At 37.7% G+C, this 9,455-nt stretch overlaps 1 pseudogene; it reads left to right on the plus strand.

The window, feature by feature from the left end:
• Positions 1–8,161: 8,161 nt before the first annotated feature.
• LOC140516996 (olfactory receptor 4C11-like) lies at positions 8,162–9,080 on the plus strand (annotated as a pseudogene).
• Positions 9,081–9,455: the final 375 nt, after the last annotated feature.

The raw sequence follows: 9,455 nt of genomic DNA on the forward strand, positions 1-9,455 counted from the left end.
AGCTAGTAAGTATCTCAGGCTAGATTTGAATTCAAGAAGAGGAACCTTCCTGACTCCAACCCAAGTGTTCTATCCACTGTACCACCTAGCTGCTCAGTCCTCTAAACTAGTGAGAGCTTGTTTAAGAGTATTGTGTTTCATTCTTAGCACTAAATTTTTGAAGGACAATAGATGAACACTTTATTCTCCCAGGAGGATCACCCTTATATCATACAATTATCACAAAACATCTTGTTTATATACATATACATACATGTATATGTATACGCACATATACATATATATGTGTATATGTACATGTATGTGTATTATATATATGAGTAGAGATATAGGTACTGTATTTACTTATCTATTAACCAGTTATAGTCTACAGTACTCTGTAAGTTTCTTGAGGACAGGGCCTGGAGGTTTTTTGTCTTTGTATTTAGACTGGCAGATACTAGCAATTAATAGGCTTTCTTTACAATTTGCTTATTCTACAAGCAACTCTAATGAGAAGAGCAGAAAATTGGAAGCTGATTTCTTTTTTTTTTCTTTTTTTTTGAACTCTTTTTTTTTTAATTTTGTAATGTTTAACAATCACTGCCATACAATTGTGATTTTATCCCCCCCACCTACCCCCCACTCCCCCCCTCCCTCGCCACGACTGTATACAATTCTGTATAGATTCTACATATACTTTCCTATTGAGTATATTTTCACTATAGTCATGCTATGTAGTCAGACTAAGATAAATGAAAGAAATCGTATAACAAATCAGAACATGATACACAAACACATGCACATACACAAACATGATCTGCTACAATATGTGAGTGACTTCCATATTTCTCTCTCTGAGTGTGGCAGGCATTTTGCCTTGAGATCTTCCATTGGGATTTTTTTTTTTTTTTGGTAAGAAGTTCTTGTGTTATTACAAAAATCTAAGTCTACCAGAAAAAACTCTCACACACTGTGGTTGTTGCTGTGCATAAAGTTCTCCTGGTTCTGCTCCTTTCACTCAGCATCAGGTCATATAAGTCCTTCCAGGCCTCTCTGAAGTCTTCTTGTTCATCATTTCTTATGGCACAATAGTACTCCATTACATTCATATACCATAATTTATTCAGCCATTCCCCAATTGATGGACATCCCCTTGACTTCCAGTTTTTGGCAACTACATAGAGTGCTGCTATAAATATTTTTGTACATGTGGGACCCTTTCCCATTTTTATGATCTCTTGGGGATATAGTCCTAGTAGCGATATTGCTGGGTCAAAGGGTATGCACATTTTGGTAGCCCTTTGGGCATAGTTCCAAATTGCTCTCCAGAATGGTTGGATGCGCTCGCAGCTCCACCAACAATGAATTAGTGTTCCAACTTTCCCACATCCTCTCCAGCATTTATCATTTTCTTGTTCTGTCATGTTTGCCAATCTTATAGGTGTGATGTGGTACCTCAGAGTTGTTTTGATTTGCATCTCTCTAACCAATAGTGATTTAGAGCATTTTTTCATATGATTATAGATAGCTTTAATTTCTTCCTCTGAAAATTGCCGGTTCATATCCTTTGACCATTTATCAATTGGGGAATGACTTGTATGATTGTACATTTGGATCAGTTCTCTATATATTCTAGAAATGAGGCCTTTATCCCCGAGCTTAGCTGTAAAAATTCTTTCCCAATTTACTACATCCCTCCGGATTTTGGTTGCATTGGGTTTGGTTGTGCAAAAACTTCTCAGTTTAATGTAATCAAAGTTATCCATTTTGCATTTCATAATGCATTCTATCTCTCCTTTAGTAAAGAATTCTTCCCTTCTCCATAGATCTGATAAATGCACTATTCCTTGCTTCTCCAGTTTATTCATGGTATCAATCTTTATACCTAAATCATGTACCCATTTGGACTTTATTCTTGTGTACGGTGTCAGGTATGGGTCTATGCCTAATTTCCGCCACACTGTTATCCAGTTTTCCCAGCAATTTTTGTCAAACAATGAGTTCTTATCCCAGAAGCTGGGGTTCTTGGGTTTATCAAACAGAAGGTTGCTATATTCCTTGCCTACTGCATCTTGAGTGCCAAGTCTATTCCACTTGTCTACCTCTCTGTTTCTTAGCCAATACCAAGTGGTTTTGATAATTGCTGCTTTATAGTACAGTTTGAGGTCTGGTAGCGCTAGGCCACCTTCCCAAGCATTTCTTTTCATTAGTCCCTTTGATATTCTGGACCTTTTGTTTTTCCAAATGAATTTTGATATTATTTTGTCCAGCTCTAGAAAGTAATTGTCTGATAGTTTAATTGGTATGGCACTAAATAAGTATATTAATTTGGGTAGAATTGTCATTTTTATTATATTAGCCCGGCCTACCCATGAGCAACTAATGTTTTTCCACTTACTTAAATCTGACTTTATTTGTGCAAAAAGTGTCTTGTAATTGTGTTCATATAATCCCTGGGTTTGTTTTTGCAGGTAGACTCCTAAGTATTTTATACTGTCTACCCTAACTTTAAATGGGATTTCTCTTTCTATCTCTTGCTGTTGGACTTTGTTGCTAATATATAGGAATGCAGAAGATTTGTGTGGGTTTATTTTGTACCCTGCAACTTTGCCAAAGTTGTTTATTAATTCTAGTAATTTTTTACTTGAATCTCTGGGATTCTCTAGTTAAATCATCATATCATCTGCAAAGAGTGATAACTTAGTTTCTTCTTTGGCTATTTTAATTCCTTGGATATCTTTATCTTGTCTAATTGCTACAGCTAACATTTCTAGTACCATATTAAATAATAGTCGTGATAGTGGACAACCTTGTTTCACCCCTGATCTTATTGGGAATGCATCTAGCTTATCCCCATTGCATATAATGCTTGCTGAAGGTTTTAGATAGATACTGCTTATTATTTTATGGAAAGTTCCCTTTATTCCTACATTCTCCAATGTTTTTAGTAGGAATGGATACTGTATTTTGTCAAAAGCTTTTTCTGCATCTATTGAGATAATCATGTGGTTTTTGTTAGCTTTGTTGTTGATGTGATCGATAATGCTAATAGTTTTCCTAATATTGAACCAGCCCTGTAGTCCTGGTATGAATCCTACCTGATCATAATGTATTAATCTCGTGATAAGATGCTGTATTCGTTTTGCTAGAATCTTATTTAAAATTTTTGCATCTATATTCATTAGGGAAATTGGTCTATAATTTTCTTTCTCTGTTTTGTCTCTTCCTGGTTTGGGTATCAAAACCATATTTGTATCATAGAAAGAATTTGGGAGGACTCCTTCTTCCCCAATTTTCAAGAATAGTGTATGTAGTATTGGAATTAACTGTTCTTTAAATGTTTGATAGAATTCACTTGTGAATCCATCTGGCCATGGAGATTTTTTCCTAGGGAGTTCATTGATGGCTTGTTCAATTTCTTTTTCTGAGATGGGGTTGTTTAAGTAATCAACTTCCTCTTCTGTTAATCTGGGCAATTTGTGTTTTTTAAAATATTCATCCATCTCATTTAGATTATCGAATTTGTGGGCATAAAGTTGGGCAAAGTAGTTTCTAATTATTGTTTTAATTTCTTCCTCATTGGAGGTGAGTTCACCCCTTTCATTTTTAATATTAGTAATTTGGTTTTCTTCTTTCTTTTTTTTAATCAGATTGACCAAAGGTTTATCAATTTTATTAGTTTTTTCATAAAACCAACTATTGGTTTTATTTATTAATTCAATAGTTTTCTTAATTTCAATTTTATTAATCTCTCCTTTGGTTTTCAGTATTTCTAATTTGGTATTTACTTGGGGATTTTCAATTTGTTCTTTTTCTAGCTTTTTCAACTGCAAGCCTAAGTCATTGATCTCCTCTTTCTCTATTTTATTTATGTAAGCATACAGAGATATAAAACTTCCCCTAATAACTGCTTTTGCAGTATCCCATAAGATTTGGTATGTTGTCTCACTATTGTCATTCTCTCGAATGAAATTGTTGATTGTTTCTATGATTTCTTCTTTAACCCAACCCTTCTTTAGAATTAGATTATTTAGTTTCCAATTGATTTTTGGTTTCTCTTTCCATGGCCTTATATTACATGTAATTTTTAATGCATTATGATCTGAAAAGGATGCATTGATTATCTCTACCTTTCTGCACTGGATTGTGAGATTTTTATGTCCTAGTACATGGTCAATTTTTGTAAATGTTCCATGTACCGCTGAGAAAAAAGTATATTCCTTTCTATTCCCATTTAATTTTCTCCAAAGATCTATCATATCTACCTTATCCAGAGTTTTATTTACCTCCTTAACCTCTTTCTTGTTTATTTTGAGGTTGGATTTATCGAGTTCAGAGAGGGGGAGGTTGAGGTACCCCACTAGTATAGTTTTGCTATCAATTTCTTCCTTCAACTCCCCCAACCTCTCCTCTAAGAATCTGGATGCTATACCACTTGGAGCATACATGTTTAGTAATGATATTGCTTCATTGTCTATGGTGCCTTTTAGCAGGATATAGTTTCCATCCTTATCCCTTTTGATTAGATCTATTTCTGCTTTTGCTTTGTCTGAGATTAGGATTGCTACTCCTGCCTTTCTTACATGAGCTGAAGCACAATATATTCTGCTCCATCCTTTGACCTTTATCCTATGTGTATCCCCCCGTTTCAAATGTGTTTCTTGTAAGCAGCATATTGTTGGATTATGGATTTTAATCCATTCTGCTATCCGTCTCCGTTTTATGGGAGAGTTCATCCCATTCACATTCACAGTTATGATTACAATCTGTGTATTTCCCTCCAACCTCTTTCCCACCATTTGTGCTTTTAGCTCTCCCGTCTCCCTTCCCCTCCTCAATAGTATTCACTTTTCTCCCCCTCCTCCTGCAGCCTTCCCCTCCTTCTTTTGACCCCCCTCCCTTTTAGTTCCCTTTACTCTTACTGCTTCTTTCCTCCCTTTTAGCCACCCTCCCCTTTCTTCCCCCTTCCCCTCCTACTACCTATAGAGCTAGTTAGGCTTATCTACTTAAGATTATTGTTCCCTCCTTTGAACAAATCAGATGAGAGTACCTCTCAAACAATGCTCATCTCCCTCCCCTCCTTCCCTCTACTATAGTTTTGTACTTCTTCCTGTGATATAATTTGCCATTTTCTGCTTCCCCCTTTCCACACCTCCTATTACATTCCCTTCTCATACTTAAATCATATTTTTGACATGACATCGTTTACTTTATGCCCGTTCCCTCTACATATATCCCTTTTATCATAATAGCTGCACAGTTCTCAAGATTAACAGGTATCATCTTCCCTTATAGGGAGGTAAACAGTTTGCCCTAATTGAGTAGCAAGTTTTTGTTTTTGTTTTTTCCCCTCTGTTTACCTTTTTATGATTCTCTGGAGACCTGCATTTGAAGATCAAATTGTCTATTGAGTTCTGGTGTTTTGGTCAGGAAGCTCTGGAAATCCCTTATTTCGTTGAATGACTTTCTCCTTGCCTGAAATGTTATGCTGTACTTTGCTGGGTAGTTGATCCTTGGTTGAAGTCCCAACTCCTTTGCCTTACGGAATATTGGGTTCCAATTCTTTCGATCTTTTAATGTAGAAGCTGCAAGGTCCTGTGTGATCCTGACTGTGTGTCCTTGATATTTGGATTGTTTCTTTCTGGCTGCTTGTAGTATTTTCTCCTTCACTTGATAGCTCTGGAATTTGGCAACTATATTTCTTGGGGTTTTGAGTTTGGGATCCCTTTTGGGAGGGGAACGGTGGATTCTTTCGATGACTATTTTGCCCTCTGAGTCTAGTACTTCTGGACAGTTTTCCTTGATGATTTCCTGGAAGATATTGTCCAGACTCTTTTCTTCATCATGGGTTTCTGGCAGGCCAATAATTCTTAGATTTTCTCTCCTGGATCTATTTTCCAGGTCAGTTGTTTTTCCAATTAAATATTTTACATTTTCTTCTATCTTTTCATTCTTTAGATTTTGTTTGACTGATTCTTGTTGCCTCATTGAGTCATTAGTTTCTACTTGCCCAATTCTAATCTTCATCGTAGTGTTTTCTTCAGTTAGCTTTTCCATCTCCTTTTCCATCTGACCAATTTTTCCCTTTAAGGAGCTATTTTCTCCATTTAATTTTTGTACTTCTTTTTCCATTCGACCAATTTTCCCAGTTAGGTTTTGGGTTTCCTTTTCCATCTGATCAATATTCCCAATTAGGTTTTGGGTTTCCTTTTCCATTTGATTAGCTCTTCCTTTTAGGGAATTATTCTCTCCAGTTAATTTTTGAACTTCCTTTTCCATTTCTTCAATTTTCTTTTTCAGGGTGATGTTCTCATCAGTGAATTTTTTTTTTATAGTTTTAAAATCATTGGCCAGTTTTTCTTTTATATCCTTCTTCAGACGTTCCAGGTAATCTAGTTATGCTTGCGAGAAATTCATAGTCCCATCTGAGGTTTCAGGTGGAAGTACAGTCTCAGCTCTAACCTCTTTGGTGTTTGTGTTTTGGTCCTTATCCCCATAGAAAGATTGTATGGTTTTTTCACTTTTCGTCTGCTTTTTCCGATTCATGATGTTGGCTGAATGTTGTAGCTTTTGGTTCTTTCAGTCAGAAGGTACAGATCTTTAAGTTGAGCTGATGTGTGTCTAGGCTAAAAGCAGGCTTTTGTTTTTTGTTTCCCAGATCAACGCTGGGGTTAGCTTGTTAGGTGTGTGGGAGGGGTGGTCTGGTCTCAGGATATCTCCTCAGCTGACTTGAGGCAAAGGCAAGGTCAGGGGATGGTGATCCCAGCTTCCCTATTGTCTTCCCTTTTCCCCTGGAGAGCTGGGGCATGCCTAGAAGCTAACGCATGTTCCCGCCCCTCCTGGGGCTTGTCTCCCGGCTCTGAGGCTTGCCTGGGTCTCAGTGTGAATTTTCTCTGCCCTGGGTCGTCTGTCCCTCCAGCCGTCTCCGCCACAGTAGGAAGAATCCCCCTTTGCCACTTTTCCAGCCTCTGGTGTTATGAGACCACCCGCCCCCTTCTGCTGTTCCCGCTGATCCAGGATTAATTTGGGGAAGAATTTTATGGTTCCCTCAGGGTCATCAGGGGGGAGGAGAGAGCACTTACTGATCACTCTGCCATCCCAGCTCCTGGAAGTTCAAGTAGTGACCCACCGAAGTCCGTCTTCAGGCTGAAGATTTCAAGGGCTGCTGCGCTGATGTCTGGCACTCAGCGGCTCTCACCGGCTCGGCCTGGCTTATCTCCTGCTCCGCTGGTTTTGCCCGCCACTCTCGGGCCCCTCTGGTCCCCTCCGCCCTGCCACGCTGACCGCGCTGCGCTGTGCGCTGGGGTCTTACCCCCGCGTAACAAATCCCTCCCGTGGACCCTCCGGTCCAGCCTGGGCTCCAAATCCGTCAAAGTCCGTCACCCACTGGATTCTACACCTCCAAAGTCTGGTCAGACTCTCCCCCCAGAGATATCCAGAGGAGTTTTTCCAGGAGCTTAGGTGAGTCGTTGCTTTCACTCCGCCATCTTGGCTCCGCCCCCTCCTTGATCTAGTAACAATTTTTTATAGGTTACAGACATGGAAATATAAACATCATGTCAGGAAAAAATAATCACCTAAATAACTTGAACTGCTCTGAAGTATAATATAAATACAAATATATTTTCTTTTTTATTGGTTAAAGTCTCTTGGAGACTCTATGATTATTTGTCAGAGAAAATGTTAAATGCTTTCCCTCATAGGTAAAACTGGGCAAAGACATCTTATGAGTTCCCTTCAAAATTTTAGTTTCTATGAAAGAACTACTAAATCAGAACAATCTAGGTCTGTATTGTTTCTAGTAGATTAGTATGTATGTTGAGAGATTAAAGTAATTATCCCCCCAGATGTTAATGATGGAAAGTTTGGGCGACAATTTGAGTTTTTAAATCACACAAACACACATACACGCAAACACACACACGTAGACATGCACGCGCAAACACATACCATGAGCAAGAAATATGTTAGATAAATTGGAGCACGTTATGAGAGCAATTTTTACTTAAAACTCTCTTATTTAATACTTTGAAAATAAGATTAAAAGAAGCTTAATTATAGAGAGTAAAGCAGTGTTTCTTTTATGGAGACCTCTCAAATTCTTCTCTATTAATTCTTCCTTATTATTGTCTTACACTAACTAGTTCTCACCTGTGTCCTTACTATTTGAGTCATAGAGATGAGAAACAATGTGAGAGAATTCATTCTACTTGGACTGACTCAGGACCCAGAGAAGCAGAAAATAGTTTTTGCCATTTTTTTGGTGTTCTACACTGACACTGTGTTGGGGAACCTATAAATTGTTGTGACAATCAAGACATGTTCAACACTTGGTTCACTTATGTACTTTTTCTTAACCTACTTCTCTATCGCAGATTCATGTTTCTCTACTACCATGGCTCCCAAAGTGATTGTAGACAATCTCTCTCACAAGAATACTATTTCCTTTGATGAGTACCTTACCCAGATATTTGCCTTGCATTTCTTTGGCTGCATGGAGATATTGGTCCTCATTTTGACGGACCAATTTGTGGCCATCTGTAAGCCTCTACGTTACTCAGTCATCATGAACCTCAGGGTGTGTAGGATACTCATTCTAGTGGCATGGATAGGGTCATTTCTGCATTCTATTGCCCAGATAATCCTTATCTTGAATGTGCCATTTTGTGGTCCCAATGTGATTGACCACTATATCTGTGACTTGCAACCATTGTTGAGACTGGGATGAATGGACATACAGGTATTAAAACTTTTAATAGTCTCCAATAGTGGAGCCATATGCTCAGTCAGCTTTTTTTTTTTCTAATGATATCCTATACAATTATACTGCACTCCCTGAGAAATCGTAGCACAGAGGGGAAGCTTAAAGCCCTCTCCACCTACAGCTCCCATATCATTGTTGTCATCATATTCTTTGGTCCCTGCATATTCATGTCCACTCGTCCCCCAACCACCTTCCCTCTTGATAAGTTGGTGTCTATATTTTATACCATTGTAACTCCCTTCCTCAATCCTTTATCTGTACTCTAAGGAATGCAGAAGTAAAAAATGCCATGAAGAAACTATGGAGCACCCGAGTGACTTCAGGTGAAAATTAATATGCTCAAGCATATTACTCTTTTCCAATTTTTTCAATGATACTTCCCTCAAACTGGAATAATTGGCAATGTTATATGATAATAATTATCACAATATCTAGGAGTTCTTAACCTGGGGTCCACAAACTTTAACTATTTTGATAATTATATTTCATTAGAATGTTCATTTACCTAGCAAATAAATGTATTTGATGCCTTTAAAATATTCATATTAACATGAAATATATTAAAAATGTCGTTTGCTTTGGTTTCATTATTATTTAAAATAGTAAAAAAAAGCATTAACGTGAAAACTTTATTTCATCTCTTAAAGTGAATCTAAGGCAACAAAAGTCAAGAAAGAGAGGAACTTTTGTGGTATAATTAATGAAAGTC

The sequence above is a fragment of the Notamacropus eugenii genome (assembly GCF_028372415.1).
Source record: "Notamacropus eugenii isolate mMacEug1 chromosome Y unlocalized genomic scaffold, mMacEug1.pri_v2 SUPER_Y_unloc_3, whole genome shotgun sequence".
NCBI classification, from domain to species: Eukaryota; Metazoa; Chordata; class Mammalia; order Diprotodontia; family Macropodidae; genus Notamacropus; species Notamacropus eugenii.